Here is a 23,370-nt window from a genome sequence, read left to right on the forward strand (position 1 = left end):
CTGAAGGAAATCATTATTACTTGGAAATGATATTGTGAAAGCTAATGAGAGTAAAAGCTGACAAATTCCCCCAGGCCTAAACATCTTTATTCAATATTACTTAAAGAAATGGCAGTAAAAATTGTATTGTCATGATTCAAGGTTTGATAGACTCTGGAACAGTCCCTGTGATTTGGACAGGAGCTAATGCAACCCACTATTTCTTTTTTTAAAAAAAAGAGGGAAAGAAAAAAATGAATCATAGATCAGTTAGCCAATCATCTGTCATGGGGGAAAATGCTAAATCCACTATAAAAGATTTAATAACAGAACACTTGACAAACAGTGACAATATCAGAGAAAGTCAGCATGAATTTATGAAATGGTGCACATATTTGTCAAATCTTATGAAAGTTTTTGGGGTTGTAATCACCAGAGTTGATAAGGGAGAGGAAATAGACTTGGTTTACTTGGACTTTCAGAAAGTTTTCGATACATTCCGAAGTAAGAGATAAGCATGTAATATTAAAGCACATGGAATTAGGGGTAGTGTCCTGATATAGAGACAGGAAACTAAAAGTAGAAATAAATGGGTGTTTTTCTGAGTAGTAGGCAGTGACTTGTGGGGTACTGCAGGGATCAGTGGTAGGATACCAGTTATTCACTGTACTTATTAATGATTAGATGAGGGAACTAAATGTTATATCTCCAAGCTAAAAGCCAATGTAAAGGTGGGTGGGAGGGAGGGTGAACTATGAGGGAGATGCCATAGCATCCACCGGGAAATCGTACCATTGCTAGAATATTAATCTAAAAACTCAGCTACTGTTTTGAGGTTGAAATCCTGCCATGGCAGATCGTAGAATTTGAATTCAATTTTTAAAAAGTCTGAAATTAAGAACCGACTGAGTTCCATGAAACAATTGTCAGTTGTTGCTAAAATGCATCAGGTTCATTAATGTCCTCCAAAAAAGGAAATCGGCTATCCTCACCTGGTCTTAACTACGTGTGAGGCCAGAGCCACAGCAGTGTGGTTAACTCTAAACTACCCTCTGAAATAGCTTAGCGAGCCACTCAGCAGTATTCATTCCTACAAAGTTTCAACAAAGAAATTAAACTGGACGGACTACCTGACATTGAATGAGGCATGTAAAAAGAAAATGGCAGAAACAGCCCTGTTAACCCTGCAATGACCTCCTTACTATAATCTGGGGATGAGTGCCAAACTTAGAGCTGTCTCAAGGACTAAGCAAGCCACAGCCAGACATTTAAAAAAAAAAGTCTTCATTTTTGTGTTATGTCGGCGTCGCTGGCTGGCCAGCATTTATTGCCCATTCCGAGTTGCCCTTGAGAAGGTGGTAGTGAGCTGCCTTCTTGAACCACTGCGGTACAAACTTCCGCATACATCACGTCATCCTCTGTCATTTCTGCCACCTTGAAATGGATCCCATCACCAGAGATATATTTCCCTCCCCACCCCTCTCTGCTTTCCATAAAGACCCTTCCCTCTGTGACTACCTCATCAGGTCCACGCCCCCTAACAACCCACCCTCGCCTCCCGATAGTGGTGTCTGGGACATTGTCCGTAAGATGTGATTCCATGAGGATGACTGTCATGCTGATGCTTGACTAGCCTGTGAGACAGCTCTCCCACTTTGGCACGAGCCCTCAGCTATTAGTAAGCAGGACTTGCAGGAGACCAGGGTTGTTTCTGCCGTTGTCTTTTTTGATGCTTCTTTGGATGCTAAGTGATCTGTCTGGTTTTGTTTCTTTGAGACTTTGTTGCGATTGGTACAACTGAATGGTTTACTAGTCCATTTCAGAGGGCAGTTGAGAGTCAACCACATTGCTGTGGCTATGGAGTCAAACGTAGGCCAGGTGAGGATAATAGATTTCTCTTGCCTGAAGGATGTTAGTTAACCAGATGGATTCATGGTCATCAGTAGATTCTTAATTCCAATTTTGTTTTTTAATTGAATTCAAATTCCACCATCTGCCATGGTGGGATTTGAACCTGGGTTCCCAGAACGTTATCTGAGTCTCTGGATTGCTAGTCTAGCAATAATACCAGTAGGCCTTCCCTCTGAGTCAGACTCATGGAATCATATCTTAAGACAATGTCCCAGAAACCACTACCATTGTCTGGATATGTCCTGCCCCCCAACAGAGCAGACCCATCAGATATGGTGACACAATGGTATAAAGTCAGGAAGGAATTGCCCTGAGAGTCCTTAGCATTGTCTTCAGATCTCATGAAGTCTTATGGCTTTGAGTTAAACATGGGCAAGGAAACATCCTGCTGATTACCACATACAGTCCTCCCTTGACTGATGAATCAATTCTTTTCCATGTTGGAGGGAGCGGTTACGGTGCTAAGGTGCAAAATGTACTTTGGCTGGGGATTTCAATGTTCACCATCAAGAGTGGCTACTGATCAAGCTGGTTGGGTCCTATAGGATGTAGCTGCTAGACTGAGTCTCTGGCAGATGATAAGGGAACCAACAAGAGGGAAAAACATACTTGATCTCATTCTCATCAGTCTGCCAGTTGCAGACACATTTGTCCTTGAAAGTATCTGTAAGAGTGATCAGTCTTTGTGGAGATGAAGTCCCACCTTCAATTGAGAATGTCCTCCACCATGATGTGGGCTACTGCCACCATGGTAAATGGGACAGACTTCGAACAGATCTAGCAACTTGAAACTGGGCATCCATAAGGCGCTGTGGACCATCAACACCGTCAGAATTATATGCCAAAACAATCTACAACCACCTGGCCTGTCACATCACCTACTGATCCATTACTGTCATGTCATGGCATGCCCCTAGCAGTATTAGGCAGATGTAAAAATGAGTTGTCAACCTGATGAAGTTACTAAACAGGACTACATAGATGCCAAACAGTATAGCAGCAAGTGATAGACGTAGCAAAGTGATTCCATAACCAATGGATCGGATCTAAGCTCTGCAGTTCTGCCACATCCAGTTGTAAATAGTGGTGGCCAGTTAAACAACTGATAGCAGGAGCAGGGTCCACAAATAAACCCTCCTTTAATGATGGAAGAGCCAAGCACAACAATGCAAAAGGTAAGGCTGAAACATTTGCAGTAATCATCAGCCAGAAGTGCCAATTGAGTGATCCATCTTGTCCTCCAGTGGTCCCCAGCATTACAGATACCAGTCTTTAGCCAATTCGATTCACTCCACATGATATCAAGGCATGGTGTGGGCACTGGATACTGCAAAGGCTATGAGCCCTGACAACATTCCAGCAATGTACTGAAGTCTTGTGCTCCAGAACTGCCGCACCTCTAGCCAAGCAGTTTGAGTACAATTATAAAACTGCCATCAACCCACAACAAGCAGTTGTGGCCAACCTGGCCAATTGCCACACCATCAGTTTCCTCGTGATGATTAGTAAAGCAATGGAAGGTGTCAGAACTGGATTACCAAGCAGCAGCTGCTCAGCAATAGCCTGCTCACTGACACCCAGTTGGGTTCTGCTAGAGCCACTCATGTGTTGAGCTCATTACAGCCTTTATTCAAACATAGAAAAAAAATGAATTCCAGAGGTGAGGTGAGAGTGACTGCCCTTGACATCAATGTCACATTCGACCAAGTGTGACATCAAGCAGCCATGGCAAAACTGGAATCAGTGGGAATCAGGTTGTAAACTCTTGGTTGTTTGGAGACATACTTGGTACATAGGAAGATGTTTGTTTATTTGTCATCTCCGTCCCAAGACCTCTCTGCTCCCATCATCTTGAACTGCTTCATCAAAGATTTACAGTCAGAAGTGGAGATGTTCACCAATAATTGCACAATCTTCAGCCCATTTGTGACTCCTCAGATCCTGAAGCGGCCCTGGTTCAAATGGAACAAGATCTGGATAGTATCCAGGTTTCGGCTGACAAGTGGCAAAAACATTTGTGCCCACAAATGCAAGTCAATGATCATCTCTTATTAGAGATCATCTAACCTTTGCATCTTGTCGCTTGATGATGTTACCATCATTGAATCACCCACTATCAACATCTTTTCTGTTACCATCAACCATATACTCAACTGAATTTGCCATTTCAACACTGGCTATGAGACCAGGTCAGAGGCTGGAAATATAGTCGGTTCTGTTATTACGCGTATTTCTTCAATGTGAATTGGCTTTAATGCAATTGAAGAATTTACACCTTTATTTGTAGAATGTGAACTCTCCTTACCCTTATTGGCTAAAATATGATTTCGGCCCCATTAGTTTAAATTGTGCGGCTGTAGTGCAATTTAGTTACAATGTGAGATTGCCTAAGAGTGGAACTATCGAGTTATATCAGAACTGGCTGTTCTATGGTGAGTAATTCATCTCCTGACCCCCCCCAAAGCCTTTCCACCTTCTATAAGACAGAAGTTAGAAGTGTGATGGAATACTCCCCACTTGTTGGATGGGTATCGTTCCAACAATACTCAAGAAACTTGACACCATTCAGGATGATGTAGCCTACTTGATTGGCACCACATTCACAAAGATTATGCTCCACCAGACTAGACACTTATAAACACAGGAAGGAGGCTCCTGATCAGAGAGTCAAGAACAAAGAGTCACCGTTGAAAGATACGGGCGAGGCCATTTTGTGAAGAACACTCATGTCACAGTCAAAACATTAACTGTTTCTCTTTCCACAGATGTTGCCAGACTTGCTGAGTTTCTCTAGCATGTTCTGTGTTGAATTATAGCCATGTGACAGTAAATATGCCCTTGATTTACTTCCAATGTTATTTAAATATTGTCATTGCCCAAGGGACTGGCAGCAAATATTCACTGAAATAGAATCAAAATTGAATTGATTAGCAAGAGATTTAATTGAGTACGAAAGGATTTGGTGAATGCAATCTCAATGGTCAAATCCTTGCTGAATTTTGAATACAAAAGCTTGAGTAAAGAGCCAAATAGATTTCCTTGGAGTCTTAGTTTGGTGCAGGAAATGAAACGAATCAGTTCCAGTAATTAAGAGCATTAAGGATTTTCAGCAAGTGCCTTCTAAAGTTAGATAAATTTAGGTGGCTGAGAAGCAATCCATCCTTGTAGTTTTAGAAACAGTCATTCAAAGGAGTCACATGGAGACGAGATATAATTAAGATTTGAGCACTGTGCAGACTTGATAATGTTTAATTGTTTTCAGCAAGTACTTTTATATTATGTATTACCTTTCTCGTCCTTATGATAGCAATGAGCCCTATTACCACTCAAATCAATCACTATAGTTTTGCGCTGATTAATGTCAGAACATTGTTGAATTTTGAAGGTAATATTCATTATCTGCTGTGGTGTGGAATCCTGAGGGGGTTGCAGGCAAACATTTTATTAAACACCTGACTTAAGTTTGAATTACAAATGCATAAAATCCTTAACATACTTATATTATGTTAAGATGTGTGCAGATGAACTGAAATTGCAAGAATGCTTTCAGGGTTAACACATTTTTGGGTGTGCAGAGAAAAAAATCATAGAGACTGAAAAAGCTGAGTGGTGTGATTTTGCATGGTTCTGTTATTTCCATTTGGCTCAATGTTCTCACCTGTACATGAGAAGGTTATGAAGAACCTAGGAATTGTGCCGGTGTCCTGGCTAATGCTCATCTCATCCTACTACTCTACTAAGGGTCATCTGGTTTGTGTATTTGTGGATCCTTGCTGTGTGCATGACATGGTGAAGATTTATGTGAGTAGCATGTTTCTCAATGTCAACTCTGTTTTCAGGTCGCCCTAAGCAGCACTAATGATTGATTTTGGAGGAGAGCTCTCATTGCTCATGAAATTAATTGAGATAAACTTGATATGACTCAAGTTCTATTGGAAGAGGTGGATTAAATCTGAGCATATGGAGCTACTTTTGGTAAACATGTTTCCATCTTGCAGAAAGAAATAATAATGGTATTGGCTTACCTAATTTACAACTGTGCTTTAATCCTCCTGTTTTTACATGTTTCAAGTAAAAGCTTATTTTGCTGTAACATTGGTACAATAGAGCTGATTGAGTTGGTGGGATTACTGTGTACTTTTTTTTCCAAATTAATATGTTAGGAATTTATTTCTGTCTCACGACATCAGTAGGGAGTAAATTGATGCCAGAAAAAGACATGGCACATGATAAATGTCGTATTGATACTTGATTTTGGTATTTTTCTCTGCCAATTTAGAAGAAAAAAAACACCTTTTCAGATCCCAGAGATAGTAGCAACACACAAATATCAATTATCATTGTCAAGTGGAGTGCCAACATTGGATGATTGACTTGTTGGAGCTGTGGGCCTGACAACTGCAACGGCCACAAGGTGCAATAAGAATTCAAGAGTGTCTTACAAATTCCACCAATTTTAAGATTATTTGTTGAGCTTGTGGCTTATGTACCCTTACTAGAAGCCCTGTCCTCTGTAACTAGAAAGAACATGCCCAGGCATTGCATCTATGTGGATGACAAAAGTTGCCTGGTGCATTCTCCACAACTCCTTGGATAATCAGCACTGTTTTCTCTTGTACTATAAATTGTCATCCTTCTATTTGAATTGTACCATTGTGATAACTAGAAGATGAAGAACATCAATACCATGTCTCCCTTTCAGCTATTCTCAATGGTTCGAAAATGCCCAGTTGAATGACCATTAATTATAGTTTTTAAAATGCTGCTTTATTTCTTCAGGTAAGTAAACCATCTGGTATTATATTCATTGAATCAGGCAATATTCTTGCTTGAGGGCACAGAACTTAAACATTGCTAAAATGAGACAAGAAGTTTTTCTCTTGCATTCTTTGGGACTAGAATCAAGAAACAGATTTGAAAAAGGGTAAACAAATTTATGCAAAATAAGAAGAGGATGCTTATTGGTTTGGCCACCATTGACATGGGATGCAGCAAGAATAGTTAAATTTAATCTTAGTTCTTAGACCAGGTACCTAGATTTTGATTGATCAGGATGTTGCTGTGGGAAGGCAGTCAGCAGAGATTGACAGTCACCATGATCCTTTTTACAAGAATAAAGTACAATGTAGGTGCAGGTCGGTCAGCTCAATTGTCTGGATGGTTGGTTTGCAATGCAGAGTGTTGCCAAGAGCATGGGTTTCAATTCCTGAACTACCTGAAGTTGCCACGAAGGACTTGCCTTCTCAATCTCCTTTTGCCCAAGGCATGGTGACCGTCAGACTAAACCACCTCCAATCTTCTCTTTCTAATGAGAGTGCAGTCTTATGGTCTGGTAGGACTATGCTGACTTTACCTGTACTGTTTTTATACAAAGTTAAAAATCACATAACACCAGGTTATAGTCCAACAGGTTTAATTGGAAGCACTAGCTTTCGGAGCGCCGCTTCTTCATCAGGTGGTTGTGGAGGACACCATTGTAAGGCACAGAATTTATAGCAAAAGTTTACAGTGTGATGTAACTGAAATTATACATTGAAAAATACCTTGATTGTTTGTTGAGTCTTTCATTTGTTCGAATACCATGATAGTTTCACTTCTTTCATGTGGAAATCACAAAACTTTCTTTTAAACGTTGCATTCTCAGGTTAACTGTAACAATTGGTGTTAGCTAGACAATATGCTGAAGTTGTTAGCCCCCTGTGTTCTCTGTTTATGCCATCATGTTTAGATTGATTCTAATCTTAAAAAGTGAGAAGAGTTTTACATGAATTCATGCAGTTTTTGAGCAAAGTACAATGTAACTCTGCAAGTACAAATTCACCCATCAAAATATATGTATATGTGTGCATGTGAGTCTTTGTGTGTGTGTGTGTGTGTGTGTCTGTCTGTCTGTCTGCCTGGGTTGAGAGTGTGATAGAGTGTGCATATGTGTGTGTATGAGAGTATAGAGTGTCTTAAGTCTGTGAGGGGTTGAGTGTGTCTGTGAGAGTGTATATGTATGTACGTGAGTGTAGAGTGGTCTAAGTCTCTGAGAGGATGCATGTGGGAGTGTGGGAGTTAATGCAGGCACCCTTCAGGTTACAAATGGTTTTCATTCTGGAGTTCATTCGCAAGTTGATTTGTATGCAATTCAGAACACAATGTAGGGCAATATAAAGGACCCATTCTTTATAAAGGAGCCATAAATACAGGAAATGCTCCCATGTTGGATTTTAAAATTACACGCCCATCTGAGATTGCATTTGTAAGTACAAACATTTATCATTTGGACATTTGCAAATTTGGGACCCCCTATGTACAGATGCCTTTTGTGTGTAAAATAGTGTCCTGTGTGTTAATATCTGTAGCTTCCAGCACAGTCAAGTGCAGAAGAGATTTATTAAGGTGTTGCCTAGACTGGAGAATTTCAGTTGCAAAGTGACATTGGATAGACTGAGAGTTTTCCCTGGGGCGGACATGATTGTGATGTATAAACTTATTGGGGGGCGGGGGCGCGCGGGAGTGTGTAGACAGGAAGAATTTTTTTCTGCTTGGAGAGGTAAGGGACAGAAATATAGAGGGGACATGAGAAGAAACTTTTCACCCAGAGAGTGATAGGAATCTAGAACTCACTGCCTATAAGGTGGTAGAGGCAGAAACTCTTATAACACTTAAGTGTTTAGATGTATATTTGCAATGTTAAAGCATGCAGATCTATAGATCAAGTGCTTAAAAATGGGATTAAAATAGTTGGGTGGGTGTTTTAACTTGTACAGACTCACTGGGCTGAAGAGCGTTTTTTTGCTGCTGTAGATGTCCATGGCATTGACATCAGACTGCTGATCTTAAATTGAGGTACTGTTCTTCCAGCTTGCACTGAGCATCACTGGAACACAGCAGTACGCCTGAGACAGAGATATTGGGCAGAGACAAGGTAATGTGATGTGTTAAAATGGCAGGCAAGTGGAAGCCAAGGATCATTTTTGCAGACAGAATGTAGATGTTCTGCAAAGCAGTCATCCAGACTGCGCTTCATCTCCCCAATGTAGAGGAGACCACAGTGATTACAGTGAACTATGATTCGGAGATGCCGGTGTTGGACTGGGGTGTACAAAGTTAAAAATCACATAACACCAGGTTATAGTCCAACAGGTTTAATTGGAAGCATACTAGCTTTCGGAGCGACGCTCCTTCATCAGGTGATTGTGGAGGGCTCGACTGTAACACAGAGTTTATAGCAAAAGTTTGCAGTGTGATGTAACTGAAATTATACATTGAAGAATTGTTTGTCTGTTAAGCCTTTCATCTGTTAGAATACAGTGATAGTTTCACTTCTTTCATGTGAAAATCACAAAACCCTTTTTTTAAAGTTGCATTCTCGGGTTAGCTGTTAACAATGGTGATAGCTGGACAATATGTTGAAGGTGTTAGCCCCCTATGTTCTCTGTCTATGACCTGATGTTTAGATTGATTCCAATCTAAAAAGTGAGATCAGAGTTTTACATAAATTCATGCAGTTTTTGAGCTCAGAGTTCTACATGAATGTATGTGGTTTTTGAGCAAAGTGCAATATAACTTTGTACCAAAAAAATTCACCACACTCAATATATATGTGTGCATGTGGGTCTTTGTCTGTCTGTGTGTCTCTGTCTGGGGTGGGGGTTGTGAGTGTGAGAAAGTGTGTGTGTGTAGTGAGTGCAGAGTGTCTTAAGTCTGTGAGGGGGTGCATGTGTGGGAGTCTGTGTGTCTATAAGGGTGTGTGTGGGTGTCTGTGTGCGCGTCTGTGTGTATCTGTGTCCGTGTGCGTGTGTGTGTTCGTAGGAATATCTGTGCGTGTGTGTGTGTGTGTGTGTGTGTGTGTGTGTGTATAGTGCAATGGTGATCACCTGTAATGTGACATGAACCCAAGGTCCCGGTCGAGGCCCTCCCTATGGGTACTGAACTGAGCTATCAGCCTTTGCTCGGCCACTTTCCTCTGCTGCCTGTCCCAAAGTCCACCTTGGAGGATGGTCACCCGAAGGTCCGAGGCTGAATGTCCTGGACCACTGAAGTGTTCCCCAACTGGGAGGGAACCCTCCTGTCTGTTGATTGTTGTGCGGTGCCCATTCATCTGTTGTCGTAGCCTTTGCTCAGTTTCCCCAACGTACCATGCCTCCGGGCATCCCTGCCTGCAACGTATAAGATAGACAATGTTGGCTGAGTCACATGAGTACCTGCCATGTACACGGTGGGAGGTGTTCCCACGCGTAATAGTGGTATCTATGTCCACAATCTGACACGTTTTGCAGCGTCCAACGTGACAGGGTTGTATGGAGTTTGCTACGAACCATGATCTGTTTGAGGTTTGGCGGTTGTTTAAAGGCAAGTAGTGGAGGTGTGGGGAAGGTCTTGGTGAGGTGCTTATCTCCATTGATAATGTGTTGCAGGTCACGAAGAACATGGCGTAATTTTTCAGCCTCTGGGAAGTACTGAACAACGAAGGGTACCCTGTCAATTGCAGCCCGTGTCTGTCTCCTGAGGAGGTCATTACGGTTCCTTGCTGTGGCACGTCCGAACTGGCAGTCGATGAGTTGAACATTGTACCCCGTTCTTGTGAGGGCATCCTTGAGTACTTCCAGGTGTCCGTCATGTTCCTCCTCATCTGAGCAGATCCGGTGTATGCGTAGGGCTTGTCCATAGGGAATGTCTGTTTTAATATATTTTGGGTGGAAACTGGAGAAGTGTAGCATTGTGAGGTTGTCTGTGGGTTTGCGGTAGAGTGTGGTGTTGACATGTCCGTCCTTGATGGAGACGCACCTGTCCAAGAATGAGACAGACAGTCGAGAGTAATCCATGGTGAGTTTGATGGTGGGATGAAAATTGTTGATGTCACTGTGTAGTTTTATCAGTGACTCCTTGCCATGGGTCCAGAGGAAGGAAATGTCATCAATGTACCTGGAGATCCTACATAGAGAAGAAATCTTGTTCGAACCTGTGCATAAAAATGTTGGCATATTGGGGTGCAAATTTGGTCCCCATGGCTGTTCCGTGTGTCTGGATGAAGAATTGGTTGTCAAAGGTGAAGACGTTATGATCGAGGATAAAGCGGATGAGTTGTAGGATGGTGTTTGGAGACTGGCAGTTGTTGGTGTTGAGTACTGAGGCTGTTGCCGCGATGCCATCATTGTGGGGGATGCTGGTGTAGAGTGCGGAAACATCCATTGTGACGAGGAATGTTCCTGGTTCGACTGGTCCATGGGTGCTGAGTTTCTGTAAGAAATCCGTAGTGTTGCGACAGAAGCTGGGGATCCCCTGTACAATAGGTTTCAAGATGCCTTCCACATAGCCAGAGAGATTCTCACATAGGGTCCCATTTCCCAACATGATGGGACGTCCCGGTGTGTTGGCTTTGTGTACCTTTGGAAGGCAGTAGAAGTCGCCTACACGAGAAGTACGTGTACTTCTTAAGACACTCTGCACTCACTACACACACACACACACACACACACTTTCTCACACTCACAACCCCCACCCCAGGCAGACACACACACAGACAGACAAAGACCCACATGCACATATATATATTGTGTGTGGTGAATTTTTTTGGTACAAAGTTACATTGCACTTTGCTCAAAAACCATATAGATTCATGTCGAACTCTGAGCTCAAAAACTGCATGAATTTATGTAAAACTCTGTTATCTCACTTTTTAGATTGGAATCAATCTAAACATCAGGTCATAGACAGAGAACACAGGGGGCTAACACCTTCAACACATTGTCGAGCTATCACCATTGTTAACAGCTAACCCGAGAATGCAACTTTAAAAAAAGGGTTTTGTGATTTTCACATGAAAGAAGTGAAACTATCACTGTATTCTAACAGATGAAAGGCTTAACAGACAATCAATTCTTCAATGTATAATTTCAGTTACATCACACTGCAAATTTTTGCTATAAATTCTGTGTTACGATCGAGCCATCCACAATCACCTGATGAAGGAGCGTCGCTCCGAAAGCTAGTGTGCTTCCAATTAAACCTGTTGGACTATAACCTGGTGTTGTGTGATTTTTAACTTTGTACAGTGAACTAGATTGAGTCAAGTGCAGGTAAATCACTGCTTCATCTCGAAAGTGTTTATGGGGTCTTGGATGGTGACGAGGGGGAAGTAAGTGGACAGGTGTTACGCCTTCTGTAATGAAATGGGAGGGTGTCATTGGGTGGTGCAGAGATGTTGAGAGAAACAGGGAGGTGATACCCGAAATTGTACGAAGCACTAATCAGACCATATCTGGAATATTGTGCAAGATATACTGACATTGGAGGCAGTCCAGAGAAAGTTCAGTAGGTTGATTCTGGGCATGGAGAGATTTTCATAAGTAGAGGGGTTTGTTAGTTTGGGCTTGTGCTTGGAATGAGAGGAGACCTTATTAAAACAATTAACATTCTTAGATTGATTCCAAAGAACAGAGGATTTGTGTTATGAAGAGAGAATGAATAGTTTAGGACTGTATTCTCACTGGAGGTTAGATGAAAAGAGGTCTAATTGTGGTGTATGAAATGCTGACAGGACTGGCCAAGTGGGCATAGAAAGGATGCTTCCACTTATCTCGAGTGAGAGTTGTGTTTTAATATAAGGGTGGCAGATTTAAAACTTGAGAAATTACTTCTTTCAAATGGTAGGGAATCTGTAGAATTCACTACACCTCAGTAGTGGCACATTGGGTAAGCTTGAGGAGATAGCCTTTTCGTTAGTAATGAGTTAAAGGGTTATGAGAAGCACGAAGAAAAATGGAGTTGAGGCCAAGACAAGATCAGCCATGTTTGTATCAAATAGCGGAGCAGACTAGAGAGACTGAATTGCCTACTCCTGTTCCTAGTTGTTATGTTCTTACCTTCTTGGGGAACTTGACAGAGTAGTTGCGAAGAAGTTGTTTCTTCTTTTGGTTGAATTTTGCACCATTGAATGTAATTTCAGAGGAAGGGATTGTCCTTTTAAGAACATGAGGCATTTCTTCTTTCACAGGGTGTTGAAGCTGGAATTTTCCCCCTACAGAAGGCCGGACAGCCTGATTGCATTTGCATTGTATATGCATTACTGAATAGCATGAGGTGACTTTTGTAGTGTGCGTGGGAATTAGTTGCAGAGACATTTGGTTTCCTGAATGTTCAATGATATTGTCAGAGCTGACATATGAAATGTGGTCAGTTTCTGATGTCGTGAAGAGCTGTCTGCACTTTACAAGGTGAACGTGAATAGGTTCTTTCAGGACACCTTGAGGTTGAGCATTTTCTTAAGAAACCAAGTATTGCTGAACCTCAAGTGATTCTGTGTAGGTGAATTTTTAATGGTGTTTTCCTTAGTTATATGTTGTGTTGATATGCCATTACAAATCAAGATATGATAAATCAATGATAGAACTTTTGTGATTGCCAAAAAAAGACCTGAATATATTCGCTGAGGATTATGCAACACTTTAATTATGTGTTTTACAGCATCGTAATAATTTCATTATCTTGTGGTGTTGTGGTGCTTGATTTCCTCCTCTACCTGAAAGATTGTATTAACAATGCAGTGTTCTTCACAGCTTAATGGCGAACTGCTTCAATTTGAATTCAGCAATCTCAGATTTAAATTAGGGATAAATCATTTAGCATACTTAATGTGATTAGCTTAAACTATTCACATCAAATTCTGCAAATTGCAGCTTCTGCAGGAACCTTCAGCCTGTTAAGTTACACTGCCATTCAGTTACAGCACAACTGATTTCCATCTCAACTTTATTTATCTGCCTTTGATCTCTAACCCTTGATCCCTCAACTATTAAATGGTTGTTGATCTCAGTTATCAGCATTATAATTAACTAGTATCCACAGCCATCTGTTGGAGAAAGGGGGCAATACAAATTTCCATATGCTTGATGACCTTTATGTGGAAGCCCACTCTGACAGCATGGTTCTGTTTTTACTATTTTACTATTTTTATCTTTTTTTTTTCTGGAATCATTTGCAGAAGCAATCACTCCTTGTTTTCATCCTTTCTCTTTTTTAAAAATCACTTTGCAGACCTTCATTTGATCTCTCAACTTCCTGAACACCAGGAAATATCATGATATCTTTGAAAGAATTTGTGAGCTCCCACTGTGTTGAAAGATAGCAATAAATTTCCAAGTCAGAATAGTGTCTTGAGATAGAACTTAGTGATACTTGCAACCTTATTATTGATGTTGACTGAGGAATAGAGAGGTGCTCTATATTCATGTTAATTAATTGCTGCAGTGCATTTTACGTACTATACAGTGTGTTGGAGGGAAAGAGTGACAATCCTGTGGCAGCAACAACATTCAAATTTCTCTGTCCTGTATTATGTCAAGCTTGTTGAAGCATTGTTCAGCTATGTCACTGCTGGTGAACAGTGAGTATTCTTGATTTGAATAATTACAGTTGCTGAAGGGGCCTTGAGATGTGAGGAGTTGAGTCACTGTTTGCAGTGTTCCCAATTTCTGTCCTCCTATTGTGGTCATGATAATGATGTTGTTCAGCATCTCATCAATGGTAACCCCCAGGATATTATTTATATGGTAGTGGACCTGTAATGGTGATGCTTTATCTTCTGTATACTTTTTGAGAATTCATAGGCCAAACGTGAATGTTATGTAGGTTCTGTTTTCAGCTGGAAGATGCCTGTTCATTGTTGTAAAAATTGTCAATGGAACACATACTGGAATCAGAAGAGTACAGTCTCGACTGTAACCTGAGGACAGAGGAAAGTGATTGATGTAGCAGGTGAAGGTAGTTGGGTCAAATCTTTCTTTAGGAACTCCTATATTGTCAATACAGTGACTGTGACAAATGGCTTTTGAAAACCTCTTGTGTGACTAGCATGATTACAGCTTTGGAGAATTTTTTTGACCCACTTTAATTTCATGGTAACTCTAGTGAAACTGATGTAAACATGATAGCCCAATAAAGATGGAAATTGTTTAGATTGTTTGAGCAAAAAGAATCTAGCTGTTTCCAGATTTTCAGAGTGATCAATCTGGAGTTGTCTTCAATCCAGAATTTTCCTCCTTGAGGTCTAAGTGGACTTCCAATCACACTGACTAAGCATGCAGCAGAAGGCTGTTCTGTTCTAGGAATTAAATAGCTCTGTAGAAAATAACTTGGGGTGGGAGTAGGAGGGGTAGAATGGAGCTCATTGTGGGGAGCAGCAATCGGAATCAAAGTATAATATTATAGTTTTTTCTTTGTTCAGCTGCATACACTGAAAGTAGGAGAAGGTGAGGACTGTAGATGCTGGAGATCAGAGTAGTGTGTATGGTGCTGGAAAAGCACAACAGGTCAGACAGTGTACAAGGAGGCAGGAGAATCAACGTTTTGGGCAAAAAGAAGGGCTTTGGCCCAAAACGTCAATTCTTTTGTTCCTCAGATGCTGTCTGACCTGCTGTGCTTTTTCAGCATCACACTCTCGATACTGTATACACTGAAACACCAGTTTCAAGTACCACTGGGAAGTTGGACACCTTTAGGTTTTGTTTATTGCAAGTGTAGCTGATAAAAGAACCCAACATATATTTTGGTATTCATTTCACCTTTAAGGCCTTAAATGTGCCTGCAAAGTAAACGCAGATATGTTTATCCTGTTGTTTCAACTCGTCAAAATGATAGGTGAAATTCTGCAGTAGTCCGCAGCCATAGGATGGTAACTTTGCTTTGTTAAAATAGTACTACTAATCTAAATGTAACATGCCACTATATTGTAACCCAATGCTGCTGAAAGATGCAACGAAAAAATACACTTTTAATTTGGAGTGAACTTTTTTTTTTGCAATTTCCCAGAGCTGTCTTAATATTTTTCTATGTTTTAGACCAGATAGCTCCATGTGAACTATAACATCCAAGTGTTATAAAATTGGCAAAATTTCTTTTTGCATTAAACAATGGGGTTTCTAAATCTATTGAGCCTGAGAACTGAGCGTGCTTGGCAGAACTGAAAAAAAAGGAGTTCCTTCCGCTCAATGTGCTTGGGTAGGCAATGAATATGCCATTTCAATTAGGAGCTGATAAATCATATGAGACAGTTTCTTCAGAATGAGGAAATTTTGGTATCTTCAGTCCTGGAACTTTGTAACCTAAGTGATGCTAGTTTAGAGAAAAGATTATCCTCTCTGTCCAGTTCAGGAAGAGCTGAACTGTGAGGTACCAATAATGTTGAATAAAGTATTTCAAATCCAAATATCTTGAATGTAAACAAAAATATTGGTTTTGTATCTTTTGTCTCCAGATAATTGGAGCCTGGAATTATAAACTAAGGTTGAGACCAGGCAGAAGTCTTGATGTGCACACCACTTTGAGAAATACCCAGGAAGTTTTAACTTACACTGGATCATTTTTTTGCTTCTCTGGATTCTCCAAAATAGCCTTTGATTCGGATTTAGAGTCAGAGATTTGGGGATAGTTATCGAGGAAATGTTCAGACAGACAAAAACATCATAAGTTCTGAGGAATTACGGAACTGGCTGCAACTCCTTCCCTACCCACAATGGGACTACTGCTAACTGTTAACTCTGATCAGACGTGAGTGTTCTTCAAATTTGATCCATAACCTACTTACCCAATTCACCTACTTGCTACTCAACTTGCTTCCCCAATTTAACCATCTATCATCCGTCTAAACACTAATGTTCCTCCACTCAATGCATATTAAATTTTTAAACTAATTTTTGTGCAGCTACTACAAAGGGTATGTCTTCTCTCAGTATTCTCCCTCACCCCCTTTACCTCATGCTGCAGTGCTAAGATGGAAATAGTCAGGTTGTAGTGTCATAGAGCCATACAGCATGGAAACAGACCCTTCAGTCCAACTCATCCATACCGACAAGGTTTCCCAAACTAAGTTAGTCACATTTGCCTGCATTTGGCACATATCCCTCTGTACCTTTCCTCTTCACATTCCTATTCAGATGTCTTTTAAACATTGTAACTGTACCTGTATCTACCACTCCCTCTGGCAGTTCATTCCACAATGAACCATCCTCTGCCCCTCAGGTTAATTTTAAATCTTTCTCCTCTCGACATAAAACTTGTGCCCTCTAGTTTTGAACTGTCCTCCCAACCCTCCCATCAGGATAAGACCTTGGCTATTCACCTAATCTATGCCCCTCATGATTTTATAAACTTATATAAGATCAGCCCTCAGCCTCCTATGCTCAGGGGGGAAAAAAAGTTTCAGCCTATCCAGCCTCTCCTTACAACTTAAAACCCTCCAGTACTGGTAACATACTTGTACATCTTTTTTGTACCTTTTCCAATTGAAGAATATTCTTCTTACAGCCGTGTGACCAGAATTGGATACAGTACTCTAAACGTGGCCATAACATGACTTTCCAACTTGTATACTTGATACTCTGATCAATAAAGGCAAGCATGCCAATACCATCTTCACCACCCTGTTTACCTGTGAAACCGCTTTCGGCGAACTGTGTACCTGAAGCCCTCTGTCTCCCTGTTTGACAATACTCCGTAGGGCCCGACTATTAACTGTGTAAGTTCTGAACAAGCTGGGCTTAGAGGATCCAGTAAGAAATATTTAGCACTGTTGGGATGAACAAATGTTTGAACAATTTGTTTACAGAAAGACCTCGTTAACAACAATGTAATAATTACTAGCTGTAACAATTACACTGCATTTTCAATTATGCTGGTTGAACTACTGCTACTGAATCCTTTTTTATCCATCTGAGAGTTCCATAGCCTTGGTTTATTATCTCTTTCAAAAGGCATCATTTTTGAAGATGCAGCACATCTTCTGTTCTGCACTGAGTGTGTCATCTTAGCTGATGGGCTGTGGTTCAAAATCAAGAACTGATTAGGTACAACTGATACTGAACATGATTGCTGCAACCCTGACTGCTTCCAATTTTTGGATGGTAGATGGAATTCAACCATCATGCAATTCTGACAGGAATAAGTTTTGTGAAAACCTGCTTTCTGTGATTAAGACCATAGGAAAACATAATGTTCACAGTAATTTCAACATAATTCCACAAACTTCTCCTCACCAACATAAATTTAATTCGTTAACTACTTTTGAATTTATGTGTGCATGGTACAATGAAACATTTTTATCTGAATGCAATTCTCTTTAATTGATATGTATGTAAAGCTTCACAACACAAATATTCAACTTAAGTTTCTCCATTCGTATATGTTAAGCTGTTAATTCCTGGAACCATTCTCGTGAATGTCCTCTGAAGGCACTCCAGAGCCAGTACAACATTCCTGAGATATGGAACCCAAAAACTGCACACAATACTCCAAATGTGGCCTGACGAGATCCTTATAGAGCTTCAGAAGTACATCTCTGCTTTTATATTCAAGCCCTCTCAAAATAAATGCCATCATTGCATTTGCCTTCCTGATTGAACCTGCAAGTTTACCTTGAGAGAATCCTGGACTAGAACTCCCAAGACACTTCAGACTTCTAAATTTCATCCCCATTTAGAAAATAGTCCATGCTCTATTCTTCCTACCAAGCAGCATGACCTCAGTTTACAACGTACTTCATCTACCACTAATTTGCCTGCTCTCCTCACCTGTCCAAATCCTTCTGCAGCTCCCCTACCTTCTTAATGCTACCTGTCCCTCTACCTATCTTTGTATCATCTACAAACTTAGCCAGTATGCCCTCAGTTCCTTCATCTTAATCGTTAATGTATAAAGTGAAAAGTTGTCGTCCCAGCACTCAGCCTTGCGAAACACCACTTGTCACTGGCTGCCACCCTGAGAAGGACCCTTTTATCCCCACTGTCTGCTTTCTGCCAGACAGCCAGGCTTCTATCCATGCTAGCACCTTGCTTCTAACACCATGGGCCCTTATTTACTCAGTCGCCTCCTGTGTGACACCAGGTTAAAGGCCTCGTTGAAGTCCAGGAAGATAACATTCATTGGCTCTCCTTGCTTTAATCTGCTCTTTAGTTAGAGTTATAGAGATGTACAGCATGGAAACAGACCCTTCGGTCCAACCCGTCCATGCTGACCAGATATCCCAACCCAATCGAGTCTAACCTGCCAGCACCCGGCCAATATCCCTCCAAACCCTACCTATTCATATACCCATCCAAATGCCTCTTAAATGTTGCAATTGTACCAGCCTACACCACTTCCTCTGGCAGCTCATTCCATACACGCACCCTCTGTGTGCAAAGGTTGTCCCTTAGGTCTCTTTTATATCTTTCCCCTCTCACCCTAAACCTATGCCCTCTAGTTCTAGACTCCTCAACCCCAGGGAAAAGACTTTGCCTATTACCCTATCCATGCCCCTCATAATTTTGTAAATCTCTATTAGATCACCCCTGAGCCTCCGAAGCTCCAGGGAAAACAGCCCCAGCCTGTTCAGCCTATCCCTATAGCTCAAATCCTCCAACCTTGGCAACATCCTTGTAAATCTTTTCTGAACTCTTTCAAGTTTCACAACATCTTTCCGATAGGAAGGAGACCAGAATTGCACGCAATATTCCAACAGTGGCCTAACCAATGTCCTGTACAGCCGCAACATGACCTCCAAACTGCTGTACTCAATACTCTGACCAATAAAGGAAAGCATACCAAACGCCGCCTTCACTATCCTATCTACCTGTGACTCCACTTTCAAGGAGCTATGAACCTGCACTCCAAGGTCTCTTTGTTCAGCAACACTCCCTAGGACCTTACCATTAAGTGTATAAGTCCTGTTAAGATTTGCTTTCCCAAAATGCAGCACCTCGCATTTATCTGAATTAAACTCCATCTCCACTTCTCAGCCTCTTGGCCCATCTGGTCCAGATCCTGTTGTAATCTGCAGTAACCCTCTTCACCGTCCACTACACCTCCAATTTTGGTGTCATCTGCAAACCTACTAACTGTACCTCTTATGCTTGCATCCAAATCATTTATGTAAATGACAAAACGTGGAGGACCCTGCACTGATCCTTGTGGCACTCCACTGGTCACAGGCCTCCAGTCTGAAAACCAACCCTCCACAACCACCCTCTGCTGTTCCAGCAGATTTGTCAGACATGACACCCCCTTGATGAAACCATGCTGATTGTGCCCTATTTTACTTGTAAGCATTCAGCAATCTCACCCTTCATGATAGATTCCAGGATCTTACTCATGACTGAGGTTAGGCAAATTGCTCTATAATCTTCTACCTTACACCCTTTTTAAACAGGGGTGTTATGCTACTGATTTTCCAGTCCTCTGGAACCCTCCTTGATTATTGTGATTCCTGAAAGATGACCACTAACACCTCCACTATATCTTCAGCTATCTCCCTGAGAACTCTGGGGTGCAGTCCATCTGTCCAGATGGTGTAATCACCTTCAGGCCAATCAGTTTTTCTGGCATCTTTTCCTTTGTGATGGCCACCATACCCAGCTCTGCCCCTTCATTCTCTTGAATTTTTGGGAAATTACTCATGCCTTCCACTGTGAAGACCGACTCGAAGTAATTATTCAGCTCCTCACACATTTCTTTGTTCCCCACTGCTGTCTCTCCTGTGTCATTTTCCAGCAGTCCAATGTTCATTTTTGCCCTTTGTATGCCTGAAGAACCTCTTATAGTCTTCCTTTATATTACGTCTAGTTTACCCTCATTTGTTTTTTCTTTATCTTGTCCTCTGTTGGTCTTTGTAAGCTTCTCAACCCTCAAGTTTCCCACTGTTCTTCGCTACTTTATCTCTTTTCTCTTTTGCTTTTATGCGATCCTTGACTTCCCTAATCAGCCATGATTGCATGATTGCGTCAGGCCCCCTCTATCAAGCTGCTTTTTCCACGGGATGAATCTCTGCTGTGTCTCCTGAATTACTCTCTGAAACACCTGCTACTGCTATTTCACTGTCTTTCTTGCTTGGCTCCTCTCCCCTTCAATTCTACTCAGCTCCTCCCTCATGCCTCTGCAGTAGCCTTTATTCAGCTGAAGTACCATTACCTCTGATTCTATCTTCTGTCTCCCAAATTATAGAGTAAATTCAATCATGTTATGATCACTGCTTCCTAAGGGTTTCTTCACCTTAAGCTCCCTTATCAAGTCTGCCACAACACTAAATCCAGTATTGCCTGTTCCCTAGTCAGATCCATCACAAGCTGCTCCAAAAATGCATCTCATACACATTTCACAAATTCCTTTTCTTGTGAACCACTACCACTGATTTTCGCAGTCAACCTGCATATTGGAATCCCCCCATGATCACTGATTTTGCTTTTCCTACACATCTTTTCTATCTCCTGGTGTATCTTGCGAACCAGTCCCTGACTACCGTTCAGAGGCCTGTACGTAGCTCCAACTATGGTTTTTTTAACTTTTGTAGTTCCTCAATTCTACCCAAGCAGATTCTTGGCAAAGAGTGTGGTGCTGAAAAAGCACAGCTGGTCAGGCAGCATCTGAGGAGCAGGAGAATTGATGTTTTGAGCATAAGCCCTTCATCAGGAATGTGAATACTTCTGCTCAAAACTTCGATTCTCTTGCCCCCTTGGATGCTGCTTGACCGGCTGAGCTTTTCCAGCAGTTAAGAGTGTGGTGCTGGAAAAGCACAGCCGGTCAGGCATCATCCGAGGTGCAGGAGAATCGATGTTTGAGCGTAAGCTCTTCATCAGGAATGCTTTTCCAGCATCACACTCTTTGACTCTTATCTCTAGCATCGGCAGTCCTCACTCTCCAACACCGATTCTACACTATCTGACCCTACTTTGTTTCTTACTCTTGATTTAATTTCATTTCTTACTAAGAGGGCAACCCGAGCCCCACTGCCCACCTGCCTGTCTTTTCCATTGGATGTATATCCTAGAATATTCAGCTCCCAATCCTGATCCCTTCGCAGTCACGTCTCTGTGATGCCGAGTACATCATACCTCCCAACTTTGATTTGCTCCATAAGCTTATTTACCTTATTCCTTATCCTGCTACATTCAGATATAAGACCGTCAGCCCTGTATTAACTGTCCCTCTTCTCATTGTCATTCACTTGGCCCAGCATACTTGAATTTTGATTGCTAACCCCTTCCAGATACTGTCTTATTTGTGCCTGTAATGGATACTTTAACAACCTCTCTGGAGTTATGCAGTATTACCTCCTCTTTTAATTCAGGTTTTCTAATTTCCCCTGTAACTGAGCCCTCCCCTCCCCTATTTAGTTAAAAGCCCTGTCTACAGCTTTAGTTATGCAATTCACTCGGACTCTGGTCCCAGCACGGTTAAAATGAAGACCGTCCCATCGGAACAAGTCCCTTCTTATTCAGTACCGCTGTCAATGTCCCATGAATTCAAACCCATTTCTCCTGCACTAATTCTTGAGTTATGCATTACCTGCTCAATCTTATTGACTAATTAGCTCGTGGTTCAGGTAATAATCCAGAGATAATTACTTTGTGGTTCTGCTTTCTAGTTTCACTCCTAGCTGTTCATATTCCCTTAGCAGAACCTCTGCCCTAGTTGAATCTGTGTCATTGGTACGTACGTCGACCACAACCACTGGATCTTTACCCTCCCACTCTAAGTTCCTCTGCAGCCCAGATGAGATTTCCCAAACCCAAGCATCAGGCACACAGCATAACCTCCGGGACTTTTGATCCTGGTCACAAAGAACAGTGTTATGTCCCTAACTATACTATTCCCAAATACAACAACATTTCTCTTCTCTCCCCACTTCAATGGCTCCCTGCACCACAATGCTGCGGTTAGTCGGCTAAATCTCTCTGCAGTTCCAATTCCCTTCCAAATAGGGCGCAATAGTTTTGAACCTGTTGGACAAGGATAAGGGCTCAGGCTCCTGCAACTCTGCCTTCTAGATCCCTCTACCTGCCTCACTCACAGCCACACCCTGCAATTCCTGATCACTGGCTGAATTAGAGTTAGTTAGTCGAAGGGGTTTGACTATCCTGAAACACAGCATCTAGGTAACTCCCCCGCTCCTTGCCGTGTCACAATGTTTGAAGTTCAGACTCCAGATCATCGACTCTGAGCCGGAGTTCTTCCAGCAACCAATATTTACTACGGACATGGTCACTGGAAACCACAATTGGATCCACCAGCTCCCTCATCATGTAGAAACAACACATCATCTGACCCTCCATCCTTAAGTTATTTAATTAGTTTTGAATTTGTCTTTTCTTTATACTTAACTGTTTTTGTATCTCTGCTTATGCAAGTTGTAACCAATAAATTAACAAGGTTCAAATTAGCACTGTTTCAAATTTAGCAGACCCCTTATTACCCAATTAAATCACAGCCGCCTTGTGCATTACCTTTCAGTTTCCCACTCAGATTCAGAAACAGGATCCCTTAACTTCCTAAGCTGCTCTCTGCTCGGCACCGCTCCTGAGGTGATGGCCCCAGGTCCCTGGAGCAAGTTTTTATATCTCCTACCTTTCCAGACTGCTCTCTGCTAGGCTCCTTTTCCGAACCATGCCAAATGTTCAGATCCTTGAGCCTCCACTGCTACTCAGTCAAATCATGTTGATCTATTTATGTTTTGAATTCTACACT

At 41.6% G+C, this 23,370-nt stretch overlaps 1 protein-coding gene and 1 pseudogene across 5 annotated transcripts in view; one reads left to right on the plus strand and one right to left on the minus strand.

The window, feature by feature from the left end:
• diaph2 (diaphanous-related formin 2) overlaps window positions 1-23,370 on the plus strand; it is a 753,551-nt gene that overhangs the window by 163,600 nt on the left and 566,581 nt on the right. The window lies entirely within an intron of this gene.
• Window positions 9,752-10,598, minus strand: LOC148148818 (uncharacterized; annotated as a pseudogene).

This window comes from Chiloscyllium plagiosum, unplaced genomic scaffold (assembly GCF_037043375.1).
Source record: "Chiloscyllium plagiosum isolate Xiang-an unplaced genomic scaffold, Cpla_swu_hap1 HiC_scaffold_11, whole genome shotgun sequence".
In the NCBI taxonomy this organism is placed as follows: Eukaryota; Metazoa; Chordata; class Chondrichthyes; order Orectolobiformes; family Hemiscylliidae; genus Chiloscyllium; species Chiloscyllium plagiosum.